Source organism: Octodon degus, unplaced genomic scaffold (genome assembly GCF_000260255.1).
Source record: "Octodon degus isolate 3935 unplaced genomic scaffold, OctDeg1.0 scaffold00074, whole genome shotgun sequence".
NCBI lineage: Eukaryota > Metazoa > Chordata > Mammalia > Rodentia > Octodontidae > Octodon > Octodon degus.
The window spans coordinates 9,174,123-9,186,809 of NW_004524650.1; the positions used below are offsets into that span (position 1 = coordinate 9,174,123).

The window sequence follows — 12,687 nt, forward strand, 5'->3', positions numbered from 1 at the left end:
ATCCCCGGGCCTGCCCTGCCGGCCCCGACCCCGGAGTGCGCTGGGAGGGCAATTGAGACTGGGCATGGTGGGAATGCCTGTAATCCCAGCGCTTGGGAGGCTACAAACAGGCGGATCACTATGAGCCCAATCTAGTGAGACCCTGAACACCCTGTAGACCCTGCCCTAAAATACAAAATAAAAAAGAATTACTTAGATATAAATTCAAAATGAATTAAATTACGCTGGAATGAATAAACTTCTGAATAGGAAAAAAAATCCTTAACACTGGCCTTAGTGATGATGATTTTTTTTTAATTTTGTTTTTAGTGATGATTATTAATATGACACCACTGGGGCTGGGGGCACGGCTCAAAAGTGGAGCTCTTGCCTCGCATTCACTAGGCCCTGAGTTCACCCTCAGCACCACACACACACACACACACACACACACACACAATGATGACGTAAGCACAAACAAAAACAAAAATAAATAAAGGGCACTACATAAAACTGAAAAGTTTCCCTATAGCAAAGAAAGCAATCAACCAAATGAGACCTATAGAATGAAAGCAAATATTTGCAAGTCATATATAAGAAGCTAAATATCCAAAGTATATGGCACTCAAACAATAGAAACAAAGTGGGCAAAGGACCTGAACAGGTATTTTTCCAAAGAAGACATACAGAACAAAAACAGGTATATAAAAAGGTACCTCACAATACTAATCACCAAATATGCAAATAACAAAGAACAATCACTTCGCACATGTTAGGATGACTTGTCAAAAGGACAAGATAGCACTGTTGGAAGGTATGAAGAAAAGGAGACAAACCCATCTACACTGTTGAAGGGGATGCAAATGTTATTACAGAAAACACATGGAGCCTCCTTCAAAACACCGACTACCCTATGAGCTAGCAATCTCATTTCTGGAGATTATATGTATACATATGAATGAATGGCGTGTACATGAAGCGAAGTCAGTATCTCAAAGCGATGCTGGCAGACCTTCTTCACTGTGGGTTCACAATAGCCAGTCTCCACAATGTCAGTAATACAGATGAACCCACAGGACATATGCTAAGTTAAATAAGCCAGGCACATAAACACAAATACTATGTGACCTCACTTATATGTGGAATCTAGACAAGTCATAAAGACAGTAGCCAAGATGGGGATGTAGCTCAGTCATAGGGCACAAGCTGAGCATGCACATGGCCCTGCATTCGAACTCAGAATCACAAAACATCCAAACGAACAACAAAAAGAGGGAGTAGAATGCTGGTTGCCAGGGGCTGGGAGGTAGGAGAAAAAGAGGAGACGCCTATTAAAGGACACAACTGGGCCAGGGAGATGGCTCAGTGGAATAAGCACTTCCCTGGCAAGCGCAAGGGCCTGAGTTCAATCCCTGGTTCTGCAAAAACAAAAAGGACATAACCCTTCACTTGTAAGATCTGGGGATCTACTGTATAAGGGGTAATGAATGTGTTAATTTGATAGTGATAACCTATTATATAATGCATACATATTTGAAATCAAATTGCAAATCATGAATACATATTTGTCAATTAAATGTTTTAATTAAATATATTTGTCATTTAACTATTTTAAAGTGAAAAATATTCTGTTTTGCCTTTTGTTTTTCTTTTCCTCACTTAATTATCTGGAATTAATACTGTTGGCATCTTAGTGCATAAGTATTTTCTAGCTAGTGCCTTAATTTTTTCCAAAAAATACCTTCCCAATCAGGGGTGGTGGCAACTGCCTGTAATCCCAGCACTTGGAAGGCTGAGACAAAAATATTATCTTGAGCTGGAAGCCCATCTGGGCTACATAGTGAATTTAAGGCTAGGCTTAACTGTACAGTAAGACTCTGTCTCAAACGAACACTAACAAGCAAACCAACCAACCAACCAAATTAAATAAAACTTCCCCCAAAGCCTCATGCAATCCTAGATGGGACTTCTCAGGGGTGGCTGGATCTAGGATATGTGGGGTCAAGGATGAGATACTAGGATTAAGAATGTGAGTACTACCTGCCCTAAGGATGGATGGCCTTCATAAGATATGAGAGACAGAAAGAGGGCTGTTGCTTGTTTCTCTTTTGCCATGCCACCCTCCCTTGGAACCAACCAACTACGGACTAAAACCTCTATAAATTATAAGCCAATTAAATCTTCCCTCTTTAACTTTGAGTTTCAGGTATTTTGTCTGAGTAACAAGAACAGGAACTAAGACATTTCTCATACAAAGCCTGAACACTGTTGTTTACTATATTCATAATTGGTAAAGCTTGGAAGTAATCAAGATGTCTTTCTATAGGTAAATGACTAAACTGTATTATATCTATGAGATGGAATATTGTTTAGCACTGAAAAGAAATGAACTATCATCAGGCATGGTGATGCACACCCATTTCCCAACATATTCAGAAGGCTGAGGCAGCCAGGCAAACCAGTAGCTTAGCAGCTGAATATATGTCTGGCATGCATGAGACCCTAGGTTCCAAAATCAGGGCACAAAAACAAAATAAAACTATCACCTCCATGAAAAGAAACTTTAATGGACATTACTAAATGAAGAATGACAATATAAAAAGCCTACAAACTATTCATTACGAAGATCTGTACACGTACACAGTACATCCTAATTTTCTTGTCCTCTCCCCTCCCTCCAACCTTTGATTCCCTTGCATTTCCCATTTTTCCTCCCCATTTTTTCCCTCCAAATCTTCAAGCCTCCTTTTCCTCCTCTACTCCCCCTGCCTCATTCCCGTTCCCATTTACACACATTCTTTGTTCTTCCCAATGTCTCCCTGATTTTGCTCCTTATTTATGCTTCAAATTTCTCATACAAGAGAAACAGTGAAATATTTAAACTCATAGGTCTGATTTATTTCACTCAGGATTCTCTCCAGTTGTATCCATTTATATAAATTTCACATTTTCTTTACCTATTCATCTGTTTCGATGACATATAGGTTGTTATCAAGATATATCTGTTATAAATTGTGCTGCTATAAACATGAATATAGGTATATTACTGTGGTATGATTTTTAGGAAGAGACTGAGATGGGCACAGTTGCATCAAATGGAACTGTTAGTTTTATCTTTTGAGGAATCTCTACATTGCTTTCCATAGTGGTTGTAGCACTTTACACTCCATCAAAAATGGATGAGTTCTTTGTTCTCCTGCACCCTCCTGGCATTTGTTATTGGTTGACTTCTTGATGATAGTCATTCTTTCTGGTGTGAGATGGAATCTCAGTGTTGTTTTGATTTGCATTTGCCAGTGATGTTGAGCATTTTTAAAAAGTATTTATTCCACTGCCGTTCAAATATTGTAGGTGCGTGAATTCAGCAAAATAATCCAAAATAGTCCAACAGTCCATAACAGTAGTGGGTTATCCACAGAACTATGTCAGAAGTTGTTGACTTGAGCCTTTTACAACTCAGCATATTAATATGCCTTTACTTTTTACACTTTGTTTTTATGCTTTTCTGTTGGATGGTTAAGACCAAGCTAAAGCAAGACCTATATAACAAGAAATGTAACTTTTGTATCTGACAAGGTCAGTCCAACCCCCTTAGGATTTATCCTGAAACCATGTACCACAGTTTGTAGATCCTTTGTCAGTGCCAGCCATATGGTTGAGTCACAGTCATTGCTTGACCAATTTGCTCTCTGTGAAAGCCTGAGAGAATGTTTTCTCTCTAGGTGACTCTCCTTAGGCACACTCTACATTGTCAATCACTTTCCCCTGTGGCTCCATAACCTCCTTGAACAGAAAATTTGGGACACCACTGAGTTACAGGATGTTATAGTACAAGTTCTCTTATGTCCTGAGTCCTCACTGATCTTGAAGGGCTAAGGAAAAATATTCCCATCTCTGACAAAACTACACAGAAAAGGGGGCTATAAATGAAGGATCTTTTTGTAGTTAAAAAATATATATATATAGATATATATAGATATATACATATATAAAAAGGATATTCAGCTACTTTCTCTTAGTTCAATGAGAAGATTTGTACTGACAGTGTTTAGACAACATGTCTGCATCTTGTACTCTGAATAACTACTACGAGACAACAATATGCAATGTATTAATTATTGTAACTGTCCTGCTAACCTGTTTTGAAACTGTCTCACTGCTATTTCTCTCTCAATAAAATTAATTTTAAAAAAAGTGTTTATTGACTATTTTTACTTCTTTACCCACTCCTGGAGGTCTTTGCTGTATCTTTTCTCTATCTTCAACTTTAAAAAAAAAAAAAGGTACCAGAGATTAAATCACAAGTAGAGTATTCTAGCTACTTCTACAATTTATTTTTTTAAATTTTGAAGTAGTCCTGCTAAATACCCCTGTTGCCCAAGTTGAGCTTCCCATCATTTTACTCAGCCTCCCAAGTAGGCAGGATGACAGGTATGCAGCACCACACACACAATTCCTGTGCTCATTTCAGTATGTGTATACTGGCTTCACTCTATACACTTTCTCAATTCCTTAAAAATCCAACCTCAGACGACTACAGCCTGTACAATGTCATTAATATCTCTGTATAATCAGGATTAAAATATCCTCTTTACACCAAATCTTAAATTTTTTCCTTAATCTATCATCTGCATGTAGCCTAAATCTCTAAGTATCTCATACCAGGCATCTACCAAAGCTATTTTGTCTTTATTTTTATTTATTTACTTTTTAACTAAAAGAGTTGATGAGTTTATTTTCACATTTCACAATACAAATGAAACTGTACTTTCTGCACTTTTGTTTATCGTACTTCTCCTTTCAAAACTATTCTTTGATAGGAAGGGGGAGCAAGTCTTCCTGTCATTCATGCTGTTAGAAAACACCTAATGTTACAGCACCATGATCCCTTGGTGAAGCAGAATAGGTAATATAAAACTGATACAGAGAGGCTGCCCCTCCACTTTATCTGTCTGGCCGAGTCATTCCTAGCCAAGTGGGCACCATCATGGGCCAAGCCAGCAGTTGCATCTTTGGAGGCCCAGGGACCATCGGCATGTGGCCGCCCATGTGTGGCCTCATTCCAGGAGCAGGTCCCATTGGCATCATCCTGCGAGGAGGGGGCCCATCATTGGCATCATGCGAGGGCCTCCCATATAAGGTGCTGGCATCATACCAGGGCAAGGAGGACCCAGGAGACTGGGTGGAGGTGGGACCATAGCCCCTGCTGGGGGAGGAGTGGAGAATGGAGTAGGAGGTGTCTTTCCTTGTTGAAATACAGCAGTTGTCTTGTCAATCAGGCTCTGAGCTTGCTCTTCCATCCATTTCTGGTAGTAGTCTTTCACATTCTCTTTGTTTCCTACCACTGCAGTGTCTTTCTCACAGATGGAGAGTCATGGGTAGGTACATATCACAGTAGTCACAGTAAAATTTAGGCATGCTGTTCTACAGGCCATTGGCGGCTCCATCCACTATTTTGTCTTTACTCCTCACTTCACCCTTGGCTTTTCTTCACTAGTCCACTAAAGCTTCTTACAAACTAGTTTAGCACTTACCATGTTTAGGTATCACATCCAATGGATTCTTTCTGAATCTTACTTGGCCTTTCAGTAACATGTTACTTGACTAGTATTGTGACTCTCTTAAAATTCTACTCTGGTCTCCAGGATACCATTTTCTAAATTCTATTTGTTAACTTATTGAATATTTATAAAACAGCTAGATGTGGTGATGAACACCTGCAGTGTTCTTCTTAGGACTTAGAAGGTTGAGGCAAGAGGACCACCGTGAGTTCAAGGACAGCCTAGGTAACAAGGCCAGCATGAACTACATAGCAAGACCCCAATTCTTCCCCAAAATAAATTGACCTATTTCCTTATGCAAATCTCAGCCACCTCAACATAACAAATACCTTTATACAAACAAATGACTGCTAAATGTAAAATTATATATTCTAGATATTAAACATGCTATTCCCTGTCTCTTAAACCACTGCTTTTGTTCAACCATTTGTCACTTCTCACATGAATTAATGTAATGGTGATGTTCCGATTTATAACTTGCTTAGGATCACTCTTCAAACTGGGTGTGGTAGCACACATCTGTAATCCCAGGACTGGGGAACTGGGAGGATCACTGTTGTGTTGGAGGCCAACCTGGCAACATGGCTCTAAAGCAGCCTGAGCTATGCATAGCAACATAGCAAGCCAACTCAAAAAAACAAAAACAAAAAAGGAAGGAGACCACTCTGCCATCTGGTCCTTTGCTTTAGCACTCTTTATAGCGTGCTCCCTGGTGCATCTTGCCTGGCTTACCCTTTGCTATTCCACCCAAGCTGACATCGGCTCAGCCACTCAACAATTCACAATTCTTCATTGTGCCACCCTACTCTGCACACTGGCCTGCACAGTCTGAAACATTCCTCTACCAGCGTTTCACTCAAATGCCAGCGCCTTGAGGTCAGACCTACCTCTGATTCTGCAGATCCTAGCAGGGTTTTTTTCATGTTCAAAGATTTAATAAAGGTAGTTGAATGAATGAAAGAATGAATGAATGAATCAATCAATCAATCAATCAATCAAGAACAGGCTCCCCCTTTCCAAATGTCAACACAGACTAAATACAGATGTCAGTTAAACTCTATACCTTCTGCCATGACCAAGACCTAAGAGCTACCAGTCCAACCGTTCAACTTCATGGACAACGCCCCAACCTCCTCCTTCCCGCTCCAATTCCCAACACTTGCAGAAAAACAAGCATAGGGAGTTGGGGGGGGGCAAGGAAGGGGTGAAGATCAGTCCCCAGGATAACAGTTGGTAAAGTCAAAGAAAAGCAATTTGCAGCTCACCCGGGCTTAAGGTGTGCACCTCAGTGGCTTCCCCTAACTGCCTCCCCCACTGTTACTGGGGGAGGGGAGAGAGGGGAAAAAACGGTTACTCTTCCCAAAGACCCCCCACCCCCAGATGAGCAGTTAGTAGGGAGCCTTTCGTAGAGTCTCTATTACCTTTTAGGAAAAGGGCCTTTTCTGATTGTTCGCTCTGTTAGTACAAGACGAAGCAGTACAGGGCAGCGGTTCGGTTCGCCCGACGTCCGTCGATCGCCACTTGCTCTCATCCAAATGGCCGGTGCTGGCTGGCCTGTGGGCTGCGCCTAGGACTTTTATACAAAAATCCACAGGCGGACGGGCTGCTGATTGGTCCATCCCTACCACGTGACCACGCCCACCGGCAAGCTCCGCGGGCAGTGTGAGTTTGGCAGCCCCGGCCTCCGTACTGGATTAGGGAGTGGGATTACTGAATGCCAGCGCTGCTGTGGAAAATTGTGGGTTTGGGAGCAGGGTGCCCTTCAGGGGGTTGCTATTAAAGCACCTTTTCCACGCAATAGCCTTATAGTGTTTTGTTTGTTTGTTTTTTGGTCATTTTTGAGGCAGGGTCTCACTATGCCGTTCAGGCAGGCCTTGAGGTAACTGTGCAGCTGTCAGGCTGGCCTTGAACTCGGAAAGATCTCCCTGCCTCAACCTCCCGAGTGCTGAGATTACAGGTATTTAGTGTTATCTTGGTTGTTCCCCAGTTTTGGATTGTGGCGCTACCATCGTTTTTCATTCTTTTCTGCGGCCCTCCGTGCAGCCCCTTTCTCTTACACATAGTGATGCTTAATAAGGCTGGAAGCGATCTCATTGAGGGTGTGTGTGTGTGTGTGTGTGTGCAGGGTCTCAACGCAGCTCACACTCGGAGTGATCCTCCTGATTTGTGCCTCCCTAGTGCTAGGATTACGGGCATGCACCACCATGCCCGGACTCCATCCCTGGCTCAGCAGAACCCGGGGTGGGGGCGGGGCCTGCGCAGGCTCGGAGTAAATTGCCAGGGATCGAAACTCTGGCCCGTGCATTTACCTAAGCAAGTGCTTAGTCCGCTGAGCTATACGGCCAGCCCTTCTCCATGAGTTTTAAATGAGGTGTTTCACAACAGCAGTGGGCAGACAGTTATTTTGGACTTTGATTTAGAAGCTCCCTTCTGATAGAAACTTCAAGTGTTAGCATAAACCAGGCATGGTGGCACACGCCTGTAATCCCAGCACTCACAAGGGTGGGTGGGACCTTAAGGAGTTCAAGGCCAGCCTGTGCTACTTAGTGAGTTCTAGGCCAGACTGAACTGTGCCCCTGAAAAATGAGCAACAACAAACCACCAAAACAGAGAGTTAGCATGCATCACAAAAATATACTTAGCATCATTGGTGTCTTCTGGAGAGGGAGAAGGCAAAAATAGCAGGCGAGGGGCTTGCTAGTGACTCAAAAAAGAGGGGAAAAAAGGAGGCAGGAGACATAGCTTGGTGGTCTAAGTGCCTGTCTGGCAAGCGCCAAGGACCCGGCTTCAATCCCAGGTTCTGCATGCCTTGTGAGCCCCTCGCAGAGCCAGCCAGGAACCGGGTGTGGTGGCACCGCCTATAATCGCAGGGCTGGGGAGGCTCAGACAGGAGGATTACTATGAGTCAGAGCTGTGAAGGGCGACCCTGTACTAAATAAATAAATAAAAGGTTAAAAAAAAGAAAAAGTCCAGTTTCCTGAAGCACAAATCTGGGGGCCATTAACATGGTAGCACATCTTAATTCTATGGCTGGAATGCAGGAGAAAATCAGGATTCACAAGAAAGCAATGGGAGTCGGATGTGGTGGTCCAATGCCGTAGTCTCAGTACTCAAGGCTGAGGCAGGGAGATCTCTTGTGAGTTGGAGGCCAGTCTGAGCTATATAGTGAGTTCTAAGCTAGTTTGAACTACGTAGTGAGACACTGTCTCAAAAATGAAAGAAAGAGCAAGCAGCATACACTACCTATTAATTAGAGGTCGTGTAAATACCCAAATCCACAGGTATGATTACATTATTCAACAAAGAATCTTAGACAGTCCTGATTTTTCCAGTAAATTCATGGTCAAAAATTGTACACCCAATGTGCTGGCCCCATGCCTGGGGTGCACTGAGAAGGCGATTGAGACTGGCATGGTGGCTCATGCCTATAATCCCAGCACTTGGGAGGCTGAAAACAGGAGAATCACTATGAGTCCAATCTATGTAGTAAGCCCCTATAGACCCTGGAGCAAATACATTAAAAAAAAAATTGTACACCGGGCATGGTGGCACATCCCAGCACTTGGAAGACTGAGCCAGGAAAATCACTGAGAGCTCCAGGTCAGCCTGAACTGCATAGTGAGACCCTATCTAAAAAAAAAAAAAAAAAAAAAAAAAAAAAATGTTTGTGGATTTGTTTTTTAGTTTTTGAGAGGATCTCACTATGTAGTTCAGGCTGGACTTGAACTCACTGAGTATGCCAAGCTGGCCTCAAATTCATAGGGATCTTCCTGCCTCTGTCTGGAAAGTGCTGGGTTTATAGGCATGCACTAGTATGCCTGGCTCTAAACGTGTTTTCATTTGTATAAAATTTTTTTTCAAGGACTGTCTAGATAGCTCAGTTGAGTAAGAGCCTGCTTAGGCAAGTGCAGGGGCTGGGGTTGGATTCCCTGTACTGTATTGCATGCCGGCCCTTCCCTGAGCCATGCAAGCCTGTATTCCCAGCTCTGGGGAGGCTGAAACAGGAGGATCATTACGAGTACAAGCTGCTCGGTGAGACCCTATACCAAATACAGAAATGAAATGAAATAAAATATTTTATTCAAGGCGGAAGGACATGATGGCACACCTCTGTTTTCATAGCACTTATGAGGCTGAAGCAGGAGGATGGAAAATTCTTACTCAGCCTGAGCTACTTAGCCACTTAACAATACATTGTTCCCAAATAAAAAATACAGTAGCACAGTATGCAGGCCCTGGTTTTAAACCCCAGTACTGCCCCCTTATAATAAAAACAATAATTATGGAGGCTGGCATGGTAGCATATGCCTATAATCCTAGGAGCCTGCAGCACAAAGATTGCCAAATGAGACCTGGTATAATACAAGAAAAAGCTGGTTTGAAAATGTGTTAATTAAGATATACGTGAGAGGGCTGAGCCCCAGAAGTTTGTGATTGATCATGGAGAAAAAAAAGTTGCTTTTTTTCTAACATTCAGATGTGCCAGAGTTATAGGCCAAAAATAGAGAGGAAAAAACTTTCAAAATATATGCATATATTTAGTGGCTGAGAGACCACACAAAGATTAGGATGCCACAGGGCTGTTTGGTTTTATGAATCATTCAACATAGTTCATATACTATGAGTTTTAGTTTAAAGCACAATATTACAACAGAGACTTAGCCTTGTACATACTAGGACAGTGTTCTATCCCTGAGCTACAACCCCAGCACAAACACATCGGTGTTCTTCCTTCATTGTAAATTAGATTCAACAAGAGGCTAGCTGGCGGTGGGGGGGCTGGGGAGATGGCTCAGTAGAATAAGTGCTTCCGTGGCAAGCACAAAGATCTGAGTTCAATCCCCAGTCCTGAAAAAAAAAAGAGGATAGCTAGGCATGGTGCTGCATTTCTGCAGTTCCAGCACTCAGGAGGCTGAGGTAAGAGGATGAAACCAGTTACAGGCCAGACTCTGGGCTAGATAAAGAGTTCAAGACCACCCTAAACTACATAGTAGGACCCAGTCCAATTAAAAAAAGATTCAACAAGAAAAATCTCATCTTTCTGGTTTCCATAACAACTATAGATTCGCAAATGTGCCTAAAACTCAAGAGTTAAAGAATTCAACTTCACAACTGATTTCACATGGAAATTAAGAGGCAATGTTACATCTGACATGATTTCTTACTAAAAATGAAAACATGTCAGTTTCCTTTGTGTTGCTAAATCTAAGAGCTGGTTCTCACTGGTTCCTTTCAGGCCTCCTTGTGTCAGAATGCTCCTCTGCTCAGTCCTTAGCATTGCTCCTCGCTTAGAGTTTGGGGTGGGGGCTCACCCAGGCCCCAGGTTTATCTGCTGCTGCTGGCTTTCAGATTTATTTCTGTGCTAAAGCTTTGTCCTGCTCTCTCCGCCCCTGCTTCACAGCCCTCCCTCCCGTGTCTCACAGCCAATGGAGGCAGCCAGGCATCTTCCAAAGCTTGGATCCACCTGCAAATCGGCACCATTTTGAAAACTATTCTTATTTCAAATGAGGCCAAGTCCACATAATTTTTTTTTAATGTATTTAGTGCAGGGTCTACAGGGTCTCACTACGCAGATCGGACTCGTAATGATCTTCCTGTATTCAGCCTCCTAAACGCTGGGATTACAGGCGCAGGCCACCATATCCAGTTTCAGCGCACCCTGGGGGCGCGGCCGGCAGGGCACTCTGGGGACTGAATCCTGGTCCCTGTGTCTGCCTAAGGAGGCGCTTTAATCCGCTGAGCTATCCGGCCAGCCCTACCACATCATTTTTATCTGATTCATGACAACAGATTTTCAAGCTGATCTTGGTGCTTCCGCTTGTGCCTTTGGCTCCCTCTTAAAGATTGCTTCAAAAGAAGTAAAACCCTGGTAGTGCCTGGGTCACTTTGTATCAGTTTGCTCTTCAGACCCTTTCACAAACGGCGCCCATTGTCCTCCGAGTAAGTGCCACAAGCCTTTCAGTGGTCTTGAGTCCTACGAGGAGGGCCTACCTGTCCTTGTGCTGGAGCTTCTCCGCCTCAGGTCGTCCTCACTGCCCGCCGCGGGCGCAAGCACCCCAGCTCTGCTGACTCTGGGATGCTGCCCACGCTCCAGCCGCGCCCTCTGCCTGAGGTTACAGAGTCCACGGCTCGCGCTCTGATTCTCTTCAGACCTCCGTTCAACTGTCAGCTTTACGGCGGGGCCGGCCATGTCTGGTTTTCCTACAATGTCACATACACAGATTCATGCTCTCATTTTCTATTTCCATTGCTCCTTTACTTTTCTCTTTACATCCTGCATACTTGTATAAAGTTATCTACCACTTGGGGCCAGGGAGATGGCTCAGTAGAATCTGGAAAGCGCAAGGGCCTAAGTTCAACCCAGTTCCGAGAAAAAAAAAAAAAAACAACAACCTTACCCTCTCAGATTATACATACCATATGGGCAGTAATTTTCTTTATTAGTTTTCTATATTCTTTTCTGTCCCCTCCTCCCTCTCAGTCCTGGATATTGAACTCAGAGTCTTATGCATGCTAAGCAAGTTCTTTACCTGAGCTATGTTCTCCAGTACCAGTTTCCTTCTTCTCCTTGTATTTAGCACAGGGTCTACAGGGTCTCACTACACAGATCAGACGCATAGTGATCCTCCTGTGTTGAGCCTCCCAAGAAGTGCTGGGATTACAGGCATGCACCACCACGCCCAGTCTCAGTTGCCCAGTCTCAAACACCATCTTAGCTTGCCTCAGGGGCGGGGCCAGCGCTGAGCTACCTGGCCAGCCCTTACTAGGTCTATTCTTGATTTAGCCCAAATACCTAAAACAGTGTCTGGCTTAGAGCAGGGCTTCAATAAACCTGCCAGGAAGAAGGCAATTAATACATATTTGGATTGTTCTGTTCCGTCACAGAAAGCAGTAGGAAAAATGTTGAAATATGAACTGGCATAACCCAGCCCAGTGTGGTAGCACATACTTATGATCCCAGCACTTGGGAGATTATATATATAATATTTAGTGAACCCTACATGAAGAATAAGTATTTGACACATTCCTATGATCACAGCTACTCCAGAGGCTAAGCAGGAGTCTGGAAGTCAGCCTGGCAATTTAGTAAGACTGTCTTCAAATAAAAAGGGATGAGATCTAGCTCCATGGTAGAATGCCCCTGGGT

The 12,687-nt window shown here is 43.3% G+C and overlaps 1 protein-coding gene across 1 annotated transcript in view; it reads right to left on the reverse strand.

Annotated features, from left to right (window-relative positions):
• Brdt (bromodomain testis associated) overlaps positions 1-7,027 on the reverse strand; it is a 55,020-nt gene extending 47,993 nt beyond the window's left edge. The window contains exon 1 of the mRNA XM_023720301.1: positions 6,962-7,027. The gene's annotated coding sequence lies outside the window, so the exon portion shown is untranslated. The remainder of the gene's footprint in view (positions 1-6,961) is intronic.
• Positions 7,028-12,687: the final 5,660 nt, after the last annotated feature.